We start from the raw sequence: 14,933 nt of genomic DNA, 5'->3' as shown, positions 1-14,933 counted from the left end.
ACTGTGGCTTTGCACTCCCCAGGATGGTACAGTGGGCATGGTGGCTCCTCGTGGATCTGGCGTTGTGGACTCATGTGGCTGTGGTGCCCCCCCCTTCCCTTCCCCCTGAGGTGCCTGTAGTTTTTACATCTGATGCCCCTGCAGTGTTCTCTCCAAAGGACTCAGGTCTCCTGTGTGGGCTTTGCCCTTATTTCTCAAGACTTTGGCCCACGGACATGATGAATTCGTAGGATGTGCAGGACTTGTTACTTCAGTTATACACTGATGTGTATGTCATTAGTTTTCTTGTGAATATCTTTCATGGCTGTACGATAATTTTCTGGAGCTTTTTGGTACATAAATATTTATTCCAAATTTGATTATGTCCTAGCATTTTTCAGGGGTGTTTGGGTGGTGTCACTGTGACTTGTTGCTCTGCATTGGTGTGTACATAGTTGGGGGGGGGGGGGGTCGCATATGTGTGTGCCCGTAACCTTTCGTCCTCCCCCTCCCGTGTGTCGTAGGTGCAGTACTCACCGTTGTCGTCTGCGCCGGACTTCGTACTCGTGGTAGATGAGAAGATAGACGAGAGCAGGTAGGATGTTTAATTCGGGTTCCATGCTGTCCTCCTTCCTCCTGGAGTGCGTAGTGGTGAGCGTTTTCCCATCCGTAGTCTGTTTCCGCCGTGTTTTTATCGGCGGTGCTCCCGCCCCGGAAAAGGTGGCCGATTGGTGAGTTGGAATAGTGTGGGCGGTACATTGGCTGCCGCCTGGCTGTTGGCGGTGACCGCCGCGCTGTTTGTTTGTACCGCCGTGGCGGTCGGAGTGTTAAAGTGGCTGTCTGTGTTGGCGGTTCCCGCCAGGCTCAGAATCCCATATTTTTTACCGCCAGCCTGTTGGCGGGTTGGCCGCCGCTTTAACACCGACCGCCAGGGTTAGAATCACCCCCTGAGTAACCATATGTAAATCAGCTGTGCTCCATTTTTGCACTGTCAACCTTGTACAATTTGAAAACAATGACACAAACCTCCTCCTAACTACGTCACATATAAGTCACCCCTAAGGTGGGTCCTAGGTAACCCACAGGGCAGGGTGCTATGTAGGTAAAAGGCAGGACATGTACCTGTGTAGTTTATATGTCCCGGCAGTGTAAAACTCCTAAATTCCTTTTACACTGCTGTGAGGCCTGCTCCTTTCATAGGCTAACTTTAGGGCTACCTTCATATACTGTTTGAGTGGTAGATACTGATCTGAAAGGAGTAACAAGGTCATATTTAGTCTCTAACCGTGGCCCGACCGGCGAGGAAAGGAGGGAGGAGAGAGAATTCCAACTACAAATTGCAAAGTTAAAAATTGAAGCTTAACAGGAAGAGAGGAGGGCAGAGAGAGTAGCCAAACAGGTCGAAGCAGAAAGAGAGGCCTAACAAGCTGAGGCTGAGAGAGCCTTGGCTGAAAATAAACTTTTGTTGGCTTATGAAGTGAGTCTCAAGGAGCTGGATATTAGGGCAAGACAGTCTGAGTCCAGCAGTGATGGTGGCAGCACACGGTCAGGACCTGCAGGAGAAGGAAAGGTTTGTATACCCAATAATGTAGTGCCAAGTTATGTGGTGGGAGATGACATTGACAAGTGGTTGGCTGCTTATGAAGTTGCACTAAGGGCTCATGGGGTCTCCGAAGAGCAATGGGGGGGCCGGCCTAGGGGTGGTATGTACCAACAGTGGGGAGGGACACACTCCTTGCATTGGATGCTAAGGATCAAAAATAGATACACACCCATGAAAACCGCTTTGCTTGCCAAGTTTGACCTGAGAAGTACCATCAGAGGTTCCGGGACAGCACCAAACTCTCCACACAGAACTGGTAGACTTTTTTGATTTCTCCAGTGAGGCACTGAATGGATGAGTGTGGGGCAGTAAAGTAGATGACTATTTTGGGTTATGTAATTTGATCCCGAAAGAACATATGTTCAGTGTTTGCTTTACAGAGTTGCGCCAGCACCTACTTGACAGTAAGCTGACTGATCCTAGAAAGCTTGCTGAGGAGGCGGACCTCTGGGTTAGCACCAGAGTCTCCAAAAAGGTACCTAGGATGGACACCCGCAAAGGTGATCAGGGTTCCCAACAGAAGAAAGAGGAGGGAGAAAAACTTAAACATATGGGAGTTCTCAAAAGGTCCTCAAAACAGGGGGGTGGTGGTACCCAGTCCCAACCTGAGTCTGAGAAGAGGCCAGGATACCTTGACAAAAACCAAGAGTGATTTGTCCCCAAATGCTTAGAGTGCTTCAAGCATGGACACTCTAAGGGTGACTCCCAGTGTCCCAAGAGGGCAAGGCCCCCCACTGGAGGGCAGACACCTGGGCTGGCTAGTGTAGCGTTCGGGGAGGAAGTAGTCCCAGTTAGCTTTGGGGAGCAGATAGATGTGTCACTAGTATCCCTGAAAGATTAGGAAATGTTTTCAAAAGCCCACATGCCTGCCAATACTTCCAAGTATAGACAGTGGGTCACTATTGACGGGCAAAGTGGGGAGGCTCTGTGGGACACAGGAGCCAGTATGGCTACTGTCAGGGGTCAGCTGGTGTCAGCAGAGTAAATCATCCATAATACATTCCACCAGGTCATAGTCGCTGACAATTGCGAGAGTCACCTACCGGTGGCTCTGGTTCCCTTTGAGTGGAGGGGCCTCTGGTACTCTGGTGTTCGGTTTGCCTGAGTGGGTCTGCATGACCACATGGCTGCCCGGGAAGGGAGTCAAGGGCATCTGGAGCCTGGAGCAATGGCCCAGACAGCTGCACAGAGGAAGGGCAAGGGTCACGGGATACCCGTCCCTGATATTCCAGTGGTGGTTGACGGGGTCCCAGAAGCGGAGGCCCCTGAGCCAACTGGGAAAGATATTGCCAACCTGGGCAACCTATCTGAGCTTGCTGGCTGCAAAGTGGAGGGTGGGCCAAACATGGAGGAATTCGGCAAGGCACAGAAGGAGTGCCCCACTATTGAGGGTCTGAGGCAACAGACCTCAGCCCAAGCAGCAGGTGAAGCCTCTGGCGATCACCATATATACAGGGAGAATGATCTCCTCTACAGTGTGCCTTTGGTTCCGGCTATTGGGGCAGCATGTGTGCTGGTGGTCCACCAGTGTTACCGGGCCTTCCTACTGGGCCTGGCTCGCAACATCCCCTTGGCAGGACATTTGGGCCAAGACAAGACCTTGACTAAAGGGTCTCAAGAGAGATCTGCTTTCTTCACTCCTGAGGGCCATTACCAGTTCAGAGTAATGCTTTTTGGATTAAAACATGCCTCTGCTACCTTCCAACGGTTGGATACCGGGGTCCTAGCTGGCAAGGATGCCTTCTACGCAGCCTACCTAGATGATATTGCCATCCATAGTTTCAGCTAGGAGGAACACCTGCTCCACCTCAAGGAGGTGCTTCGGGCCCTGCAACAGGCAGGCCTGACCATCAAGGCCAGTAAGTGCCAGATTGGGCAGGATTCCATGGTGTACCTGGGACACCTAGTAGGTGATGGCAAGGTGCAGCCTCTCCAGGCCAAGACTGAAACTATCAAGGCCTGGCAACCACCTAGAACCCAAACCGAGGTCAGGGCCTTCTTGGGCCTCACTGGTTATTACCGGAGGTTTGTCAGGGGCTATGGAACCATTGTGTCACCCTTGACCAAACTCACATCCAAAAAGCAACCTAGGTTGGTGAATTGGACAGAGGCTTGTCAGAAAGCCTTTGTCTCCCTGAAGGAAGCCATGTGCACGGCCCCCAGTGCTCTAGGCACCTGATTCCTCCCAGGAATTTATTGTGCAGACAGACACTCTTTTGTGAAGTTGAGGAAGGGTGTAGTCTGTCTGAGGTGGGACAGTAGGCAGTTCCTGGCTGTGGTGGCGAGGTAGGAGAATGAGCGTACCCCTTTTCCTGTTTTTCTGATGCAGGGTACTTCGGCGAGAGAGAGCTGGGATGAGCATAGGGTCCTGTGGGGTACATGGAAATTGAGTCACCTGTTTAGGGAGGCTGGTATGGTGTAGTGGAGGGCTTTATGTGCGTGGGTGTGGTGCTTGAAGTTGATTCTTTTATCTATGGGGAGCCAGTGTAGTGTGCACAGGTACTGGGAGATGTGACAGTGTTGAGGTAGGTCGAGGACCAGTCTGGCAGCGGCGTTCTGGATGTTCTGCAGTTTGCGGGTGACTTGCTTGTTGATTCCGGCATAAAGCGTGTTGCCGTATACCAGTCTGCTGGTAACGAGGACGTGTGTGACGGTCTTTCTGTGTTCGAGGGGGATCCATTTGAATGTCTTACGTAGGAGGCAGAGGGTGCGGTAGCAGGTGGCTGCGACTGAGTTGATTTAGAGGTCCATGTTGAGTTTGGAGTCCAGGTTGATTCCGAGGTTGCGGGCTTGGTTCGTGGGGGAGGCCACCAGGAGTTGTTCCACGCATCGGGTTGAGGGCCCATGATGAGTACTTCAGTTTTGTCTGCATTGAGTTGGAGGCAGCTGCTTTTCTTCCAGTTGGTGACTGCTCCCATACCTTCGCGGAAGTTGTGTTGGGTTCGTTGGATAGAGAGAGGATGAGTTGGGTGTCGTCAGGATAGGACACGATATTGAGTCCATAGTTTCTGACAATGGCAGCTAGCAGGGCCATGTAGATGTTAAACAGCGTGGGGCTGAGGGAGAATCCCTGGGGAACTCTGCAGGTGGTAGGTATGGGGTCCGAGAGAAAGGGGGAAGTCTTATTCGCTGAGTTCTGCCAGAGAGGAAAGATCGGCTACAGTTGAAGGCCTTGTCTCTGATGCTGGCCTCGTGAAGTCTGCATTTCAGGGTGTGGTGGGAGACTGTGTCGAAGGCCGCCGAGAGGTTGAGCAGGATGAGGGCCACAGTCTCTCCCTTGTCCAGCAGGGAGTGGATGTCGTCCGTTGCGGCTAGGAGGGCTGCTTCAGTGCTGTGTTTTTTTTCTGAAGCTAGATTGGGATGCGTCGAGGATGTTGTGGTCTTCAATGAAAGTGGAAAATTGGCTGCTGATGGCTTTCTCAATGACTTTCACTGGAAAAGGGAGCAGGGAGATGGGCCTGTAGTTCTTGAGGTCGGTGGGGTCACCTGAGGGTTTCTTGAGGAGATGGTTGATCTCGGCCTGTTTACAGTCGTCGGAGAAGGAGGCGTCTGCTAGGGAGCGGTTGATGGTGAGGCGGAGCTGGTGGCGATGGTTTCAGTGGCTGTTTGAAGCTGTGGTGGGGGCCTGGGTCTGTGGGGGCCCCGGAATGTATGGTTCTTATTGTCTTCAGTGTGTCTTTGGTGGTGAGGGGGGTCCAGTTGGTGATCGTTGGTTTTTTGGTGTCGGGTTCCAGTGGAGGGGGTTGTGCATGTAGGTTGTCCTGGCTGAAGTTGTCGTAGATGGTCTTGATTTTGTGGGGGAAGTAAGTGTTGAGTTTGTTGCAGAGATCTTGTGAGGGTGGGATGTCCGTTGCTTCACTGTTGGGTTGGGCGAACTCCTTGATGATGCTGAAGAGTTCCTTGCTGTTGTGTGCCTGTGAGGAGATTATTTCTTGTATTGCTTTCTTTGTGGTGCATTTGATGAGAAGGTGGTGTGCTGTGGTGGCGGCTCTGAAGTTGATTTGGGCTTCTGTAGGTTTGGTGTTTCTCCAGAGTTTCTCGAGGCATCTACATTTGCGTCTGGATTCTTGGACTTCTGTAGTGAACCAGCTGACTTTGTTGGCATGGGTGCTATTGTTCTTTTTTAAGGGGGTGCTATGGTGTTGGCCCAGTCGGCGATCCATTTGTGAAAGGTGCGGGGTGCAGCATCGTTGTGTTCGATGAGGGGGCGGAGTTGGCAAGGGTGGATATGAGCTGGTTGTCGGTGATTCTTGCCCAGGTTCTATGAGATGGTTGGTTTTGGGGTCTGAGGATGGTGGGTGTGTTGAAGGTGAAATGGATACAGTGATGGTCTGTCCGTGGAAGTTAGGAGGTGTGGATGAAGGTGACGGAGGTTTCTGTTGTAAAGATGGGTTCGAGGATGTGTTCTGCTGAATGCATTGGTTCCGTCAAAACCTGTCGGAGCCCTATGTTGTGGAGGTTGTCTAGGAGGGATGCAGTGTTGGGGTCTTGTAGGTTGTCGAGGTGGAAGTTGAGGTCTCCCAGCAGGGTGTAGTTGGAGTCTGTGATGGCTTGCGCAGTGATACTGTCTGTGATGGAGTCGGAGAAAGGTGTACTGGGCCCGGGTGGGCGATAGATGAGGGTTCCGCTGAGGGTGGACGTTTTGCTTGTCTGAAGTTTGAAGTGAAGGTGTTCCATCAGGCTGGTGGGGTATTCGGAGTGTGTACTCAGTCGGATGTTAGACTTGTGGACAATGGCAATTCCCCCCCCAGTAGCCTCTTTCTAGCATGGTTACCCCCCTTTTGGCCTGTTTGTGAGTGTGTGTCAGTGTGTTTTTACTGTGCCAGTGGGATCCTGCTAGCCAGGACCCCAGTGCTCATAGATAAAAACCTATATGTCAGTGTGTTTTGCCTGTCTCACTGGGATCCTGCTAGCCTGGACCCCAGTGCTTATAGTTTGTGGCCTAATATGTGTGTTGTCAGTAGTGCTTGGCTGTGTCACTGAGGCTCTGCTAATCAGAACCTCAGTGCTTATGCTCTCTCTGCTTTTAAATTTATTCATTTAGCAATTTCATTTGGCACATTGGACCCCCCTTATAGGTCCCTAGTATATGGTACTTAGGTACCCAGGGCATTGGGGTTCCAGGAGAATCTTATGGGCTGCAACATTTCTTTTGCCACCCATAAGGAGCTCAGACAAACCCTTTCACAGGACTGCCACTGCAGCCTGCGTGAAATAGTGCACACACTATTTCACATCCATTTTCACTGCACTTGAGTAACTTATGAGTTACCTATGTGTCTTACCTTCACTTGCTGAAGTTTAGATGCAAAGTTACTAAGTGTGAGGGCACCCTTGCACTAGCAAAGGTGCCCCCACATAGTTCAGGGCCATTTCCCGGGAGTCTGTGAGTGTGGGGATGCCATTACACGTGTGCACTATATATAGGTCAATACCTATATGTAGCTTCACAATGGTAATTCCGAATATGGCCATTTAACATGTCTAAGATCATGGAATTGTCCCCCCATTCCAAATTTGGTATTGGGGAGCCAATTCCATGCATCCTGGGGGCTCTACCATGGACCCCCAGTACTGCCAAACCAGCTCTGTGAGGCTTGCAATGCAGCTACAACTGCTGCCACCTCACAGACAGGGTTCTGCCCTCCTGGGGTCTGAGCAGCTCAGCCCCAGAAAGGCAGAACAAAACATTTCCTCTAAGAGCAGGGTGTTACACCCTCTCCCTTTGGAAATAGGTGTTACAGGCTGGGGAGGGGCAGCCTCCCCCAGCCTCTGGAAATGCTTTGAAGGGCACAGATGGTGCCGTCCTTGCATAAGCCAGTCTACACCGGTTCAGGGACCCCTTGTCCCCTGCTCTGGCATGAAACTGGACAAAGGAAACAGGAGTGACCACTCCCCTGTCAATCACCACCCTAGGGGTGGTACCCAGAGCTCCTCCAGACTTCAGCCATCTTGCTTTGCAAGGTGTGGGGGCACTCTGGAGGGATCTGAGTGGCCAGCCCTGATAGATCCTTACCTAATAAGTTAGCCAATCTCCCTCTCAGGTCTATTTCGGGTCTCCCATGTGGGTTCTCTTCAGATTCTGCTTACAAGTTTCCTTCAGGAATCCTCTGCAACTACTTCATCATCCTCTGACCTCGGATCAACCGCAGCCTGCTCCAGGAACCGCTGTAACAGCAACGAAGTATCCACAAGGGATACTTTTCCTCAGCAACTTCAGCTCCAGCCAGAAACTGCAACAGTTTCCACAGTGTGCACACTCTGAGGACTCCCTGTCTTCATCCTGCACCAGAAGGACCGAAGAAATCTCCAGTGGGGTGACGGAGTCACTCCCCTGCTCCAGCAGGCACCTTCTAAGACAATGACTGGTACCCTTGGACTCCTCTCACAGTGACGAACATGCTCCTAAGGTCATTGAGTTTGGACCTCATCGACATAGACTGTCCTGAGGTCCTGTTGACGCAATTTGGAGGAGGTAAGACTTTGCCTTCCCTGAGAGTGACGGTACCCCTGTGTACTGCGTCTTCTTCACCTCCTGAGGCCTCTGTGCACTATTTGCAAAATTCCTTCATGCACAGCCTAGCCCAGGTCCCCAGCACTCCATCCTGTGACGCTCAACTCACTGAGTTGTTCTCCGGCAGCGTAGGACCTTCCTTTGTTGTGAAGCACCAACCATGTTTTGCACCTCCTTTGTCCCTGTGTCCTGGGACTCCCGTGGGTGCTGCCTGGCATCATGAGGGCTCTCTGAAGTGCTGAGAGCCCTCTATTCCCCCTCACACAGAGCTGAGGCCCCCAGGTCCCTCCTGGGTTCAGCCAGCACCATTTTGACGTACAACGCACTTTTGTGGTAACCAAGGCTTGTTGGCAACTTCCAACACGAAATCACATCTGCAACCATCTTCACGTCGTGTGATATCCTTTGCATCATGCAGGAACCCACTGGCATCTTCCTAGGGTGCATTCCTGCAGTCTTCGACTAACCAGGGACTCTTCTTTTGTACCCTCTTCTAGGTTGTCAGGGGCTCCTGTTCTTCCTGGAACTTCTTTCGACTTCTGGACTTGGTCCCCTTCTTTTGCAAGTCTTCAGGTCCAGGAATCCAGCAGTTGTTGTTTGCAGACTTGGTTGGTTACTGCATAATCCCAATCACAAAGTGTAGTGTGTCCTAAGGAAACCTGCAGTATTTTACTCCTGCTTTTTTGGGCTCTGGGGTGGGGTAATTTACTTACCTTTACTGTATTCTTACTCTCCCAGCGATTCTGCACACGCTACACTTGTCTAGGGGGGAATTCGTGATTCTCATTCCACTTTCTTAGTATATGGTTTGTGTTGCATACAAGAAAAGAGAATGAGCTACAACTAATGTTCACTGTTATCTACAATGTAAAACAACCAAACAATCAAGATAACTGAAATACAAAAAATGATGTTTATTACATATGTATATACAACAACAAGAAAACACAATAATCAAAGTTAAATATATAAATATTTACATATTCACAGGGAAAGACACACACACTTATATACAGTGAATAGACAGAGACAAAGTGTTATACGAGACAAAACACAAAAGATAATGGAAACATAACATTGACAAAAGAACAAAAAATCCAAATTGTCCAAAATACAATAAAATACAAATTAAATATATGCTTTCTCTATGGCACTGCTTTAAAGCCTTAATACTATTCACAGTTGTGACATGTTGTAACTTAGAACCAGATCGCGTCTCCACGTAATTCATAAAGAAAAATTCCTTGGACCCTAAAGTTCATAGTCCATTATACCAACTGTAGGAACTAAGCCTACGCGCGTTTCGGCGGTAAACCTCCGATTTGTAAAGCCGCCTTCATCAGGGCAGTTCCTTTTTAATGTTAGATGGCTAATGTCGCAGATCTTTTAGATTCTCGTCTTTCCCATCCAAATCAGATCTGATAAACATAAAAAATAACAATAAGAAATACCATACTAATACGTTTAATCCAATTCCTTGAGATTCAGCTATCCACCTGCATGATACCACAAACCAATTATCATCAAAAAAGATCCAAAGTGCACGAACGAAGAAATCAAGTGAAAAAATAAATGAAAAGTGATTAAAAAACAAATAAAAACCGAAAAAGTTCAACACCAAAAGGTAGTGCAAGAAAATTAAAACATCCAATACATGCAGAGAACACCATCAGATATATGTGATTTCCCAGACTAATCTCCACAGTAGATGTATTAATAATATTAAATACCAGATGACAATGTTGGTGCGTTCCCTCAGAAAGAGTACACAGAAAGACTGATTTTCTAGCTTCAGCTTTTGATCACACGGGGCTCCTTATACAGGCATACAGCCAGATTCACAGATCCATCTCTATTTCAAAGCAGAAAACCTTAAGTCAATAAAAGAAATCCATAAGTCTAAGAGACTAATCTTTTCCCTATAGAAACAATAACTTATTCCTTAACATACCAAAGATAGTCCTCAAAATAACCGGATTTCTAGGGGAATAAGTACCCACAGCTTCCATCAGTCTTCCATCTATACATGAAAAGAGACGGGGAAAAAGAAAATCAAGAATATAACAAAAATAGGGTTCCCCTACCTCGAATATTCTCTCTTATCTCTTATTCTAAGAAATTAACTGGAGTCTCTTATCCCTAATCATACAGAAAGCGGCTCAGATGTATTAGGAACATTCTTAATTAAGATTTCACCATCCCATCTAGTTCAAGGTTGAGTGGTAAAAATCCTCGATGTATACAAGATAGTAATCGTATACATTAAAAGACTACTCCTTTCAGGTTCAACAATAACTCAAGAACCCCTCATTCAGATGAAAAACTATAGTTTTTGAAGAGGAAATACCCTACCTTCTACTGCACCGATTTCCCAATGGCACGAGAACGCCCGGTAAAGGATTGCCAAATGCGGCATTCTCCATTTTGAAGTCAAGCATTCAATTACCAATCGCGGTAGAAACCGCGAGACAACTAACGAAATCGCGCGATTTCGTACTGAAAGAGCATCAGAAAATAGCGTTGGCCATCTTGGAATGGTCATAAATGCAACCTACTGATTAGGAAAAAGCCCGAAAATAAGCCGAAAAAATAATCCGGATTGCAAAGAACATACCGTCAGGGAATAAGGTCGCCCATCTTGGAATGGTCATAAATATAGCCAACTGATTAAGAAAAAGACCCCTACCACAATAAAAATACAACGTAAAAACTAAAGACTAAACAATAAAAGGTAAGAAATAAAGAAAGGAGATAAACATAAAAAAGAAAGAAAAAGGAAGCAAAAACTCCATCAGTAATTTATAACAGCACATCCATAGGGAGTCCTGGTTTGTGTTGCCCCTAGACCTATTTTCTCCCATTGCAATCTAGCATTTCCTATTGTTTGTATTGTTTGCATTGTTCTATGACTATTTTCTTGTCTTATTTTGGTGTCTAGTGTATATATTGTGTATAACACTTACCTCCAGAAGGAGTTTTGTCTCTAAGATATTTTTGGTACTGTGTCACCCAAACAAATACCTTTATTTTTGGTAACACTGAGTATTGTCTTTAGTTGTGTATAAGCACTGTGTAATTGTAAGTGGTATTGCATGAGCTTTGCATGTCTCCTAGTTCAGCCTGAGCTGCTCTGCTATAACTACCTCTATCAGCCTAAGCTGCTAAAACACCACTACATTTCACTAATAAGGGACAACTGGACCTGGTTTAAGGTGTAAGTACCCAAGGTACCGACTACAAACCAGGCCAGCCTCCTACAATTAGGGCTTGCATTTATTGTTGCATCCTGGGTTGAGTGCGTGGAGTGCTGCTGGCATGTAGAGGTGGTGGGTGGGAGATCCAGGGGTCCTGGTTCTGGTTGCAGTCAGGTCAGGGATGGGTGCAGACGGGCTTGCCTTTGGCGCACCCCCTGCACACAGCCGCACAGCGGCCACAATTAAGTAGGGAGAGCAGGGAGGAGAGGACAGTTGGGAGGCAGGAGCAGGAAAAAACGGGGGCGGGCAGCAGCGACGGGGAGAGGGAAGAGTGAAAGTTGGGAAAAAGCGTGAAAGAGAGAAATGAGAGAGAATGCGAGAAAAATAGGAAAATAAGAGTAAAAAAGCACAGAAAAAGAGGAATAAGATAGAAAAAAAGCACAGAACGCGCAAGGGCACAATCCAGCAAACAGAAAAGTACAAAAGGAGAAGGCAGAGAAAAAGAGGCCGAAGGCCGGTGGGCAGCCTAGCAGAAGAGCAAAGCTCTCCCACTAGACACCAGTGATGAGGTGCAGGCAGGAGCCTGTGGGTGGAGGAGGGCCTCGAACTTCTGCCCGGGGTCAGAGTAAAACGGACATGGGGTGCACTTACTAGAGGAGCTACACGGAGGCAGAGCAGTTCACTGACCAGAAATAAAATGGAACATTACACAACTTATGCCTAACCGGGACTGCAACCTCCTTAACTCTTAATTTGTGCTAAAACCCCATATCGCCTGCAAAGTGCTAAAAAAACAATGGGAAGTTTGCACACACTGCATCACTAGCCAGATCTGACAGTACTAACCCTTGATCCTTCAATCCTGGCCTCAAAACCATATGGAACAAACCCTAATGGAACCATCCCACATTGCAAACACTTTTGACGGCTATATAAACTTTACCAAAATGTTCCTTTCCCAAAAAATCAAAATGTCTTTAAAAATACATACAAATCAATCTTCCTCCCTTCATAAGAGACCGGAGCATGATCAGTGTCAAGCACCTGGTTCCAACTGTGGCGACGATGCTGGATAGGTCAGCTAGGTCTGCACAGTGTAACAAGTAACAGCTGTGTGGTTCCACCAATATCTCCCAGGTGGCAAAGAGAATGGGATAAAACAAGAAAAAGAAGAACCCATATCACTGTGGGAATTGCTCGACTGCCTTGTACACTGCCTAGAAGATTGGAACTCTCTGGACCTCGATATCTTCTATGCAGATGTGATACACTACAAACAACAAAAGTCAATGCTACCTGCTATTCCCTACTTAGAACCAATCAACAATTATTTGGACTTTTGGTAAACTTACAGCCATGATTATAAACATTTCATGAAAGAGAGGATAGCAAACAATTGAAGAACTTCCGGTGCCCCTGAACATACAGGAAAGCCGAGTCTAAACTAATACGACTAAAGTCTCTTGGAACCTATTCCAAGGAGCCAGATACAACTTATCAGGAACACAATAACAAACTTTCAGTGCGCGTATGAAAAGTTCAGACTGCCACAAAGAGTTGAAAGCGCTGGGCCACAGGGGGAGAGCTCTATAATCCACCAATGTTCAGAGTTGAAAACAAGATCATGTCTCAGGAAGAAAGTCTTGAAATATCACAAGGCTATGGTTTAGTGTGCACTACCCTGAGAGTTAAGTACTTAGGCTTATCAAGACTGGAACTGGAATCCAAAACCGACAGGAAACTCAGTGCAAGAAGCTCAGCAGAAGCAGAGTCAAAAGTCATGGAGGAACACACTGGAAGCGTAACAGATGCCAGAATCATCAGAGGGGCTTGGAATACTAGAGTGCTAGAAACTCTTGGAGAATCATGAGATGAACTCAAGGAAGAGATTTTTGCACGATTGGCACACAGGAAGATGAGTGAAGAAAAGATGCTTGTGCACATCGGGAACAGGTTCGAGGCCAAGCGCTGATGTAGATTCAAGGAGGGTATTTATACAGGAAGCCAGGACTGTTCTAGAAGGGCACCTGGCCCATGTGGAGGTGTGGAATATTCCAATGAGCCTGAGGAGAGGGAAATTCATGTGTTGCATAATGGAGGAAATGAGCCTACCAAGTAGCAGGTGCAAAAAGTAATTGACATATGACCATTACAACGGAACCCAAGTTCATGATGGTACCTCCCAGTGTTCTTCAGAGGAAACATGGTTATTCTAATTGGGCACATGATATCTGCAGGTGAAAACTGAATACAGCTTGCATAGCAACACAACAGGACGGTCAATGGTTCAGGCTTCAGCGGAGGGGGACACCATAGAGAAAGCACGGGGCTGAGAGGCGCACTAGGTAAGCAAGCATGGCTGCGATTATTCAGGTTAGGGTGGCTCCACAAAGGAAGGGTAACATGAGCCCAGTGGGGAAAACCCACCACATATAGGGCACAAGATGGAGTTGTGACAGTTAGGTAGTTCTAACTCTCTCCCTGGCCATCTCTCTGTTTTTATGGTGAGTCTTGTACCCGAATTGATCAGTATTTGCACAACTTTGTCACCCACCTGAACACCAACGTATGGGTCTACATATTCATCAGGATGTCCCATCATAACATTGCCTACTTTTACTACAAGAACTAAGTCTTGCAGATCTTCTTCTACCTCTAACATTCCTGGCTCACTACTATCAGGATCATCAGCAAAAACCTTAATCTTCTTCTTAGTTGACTTTCTTTGACCTTGGCACACCCTAGAGAAATGCCCCAGCTTGTTGCAATTCATGCAGGAGACACATTTTGCTGGCCATCCATTTTCCCCCTTTGTATGTCCATAATACTCACACCTGAAGCAAGTATGTGTTTGGTTCAGAACCCTTTCACTGGTTTACCACCCTCCGTAGACCCTTTTTGATCCTTTATTCTCTTGCCATCAACATTACATATACTGTTAATACCCTCTTCATGTGTGGCAGAGATCTGAGCAACTTCAATGCTCTTCGCTGTCCTTATGTTCTGCTCCAACATAGGATTCCCTATGGACAACAATTTTTGTTGGATCTGTTTGTTGAAATATCGACAAATGAATTGGTCATGCACCAATTGGTCCATTTAATTACCAAACTGACAGTCACATATAAGATGCCTGCATACAGAGATGGAGTCAACAGTCTCACCATTTAATTGTTTAAAAAAATTGTGACGCAGCACTATGAGACTAGCTTTCACATCAAACTCTAAACTTATCTTTTTGATGTCTTTCTCGTACTCATTAAGACTCTCACCCTCCTCCAGTAATATTTCAGGCAAGTGCTTGTATATGGACCTCCCTTCGAACCCTTAAGAGTGTAGTAGAAGAAATGTTTTCCTCTCAGGTCCAAGTCTTAGCACCCTAATGATTCAAACCACTTTCTCTAACTTATGAGTGGTTCTTCAGGTGTTTCCAAGAATGGCGGAGGAGGATTCACTGAGTGCATAATGCTATACTTCTTATGGGCAGCTGTCTCACACTTTCTGCCCACAAATGAACAAATGTATGTAAAACTGAAATTGTCACTGAGAAAGTGTGTGTATCACAGAAGTTATAGATACTCTGCAAATACACAACTTTCAAAAGCTGCATGTGACAAATGTCGCGCAACACTTTTCTCAACTT

Source organism: Pleurodeles waltl, chromosome 1_2 (genome assembly GCF_031143425.1).
Source record: "Pleurodeles waltl isolate 20211129_DDA chromosome 1_2, aPleWal1.hap1.20221129, whole genome shotgun sequence".
Classification (NCBI taxonomy): Eukaryota; Metazoa; Chordata; class Amphibia; order Caudata; family Salamandridae; genus Pleurodeles; species Pleurodeles waltl.
Note: the sequence above shows the minus strand (reverse complement) of the source record.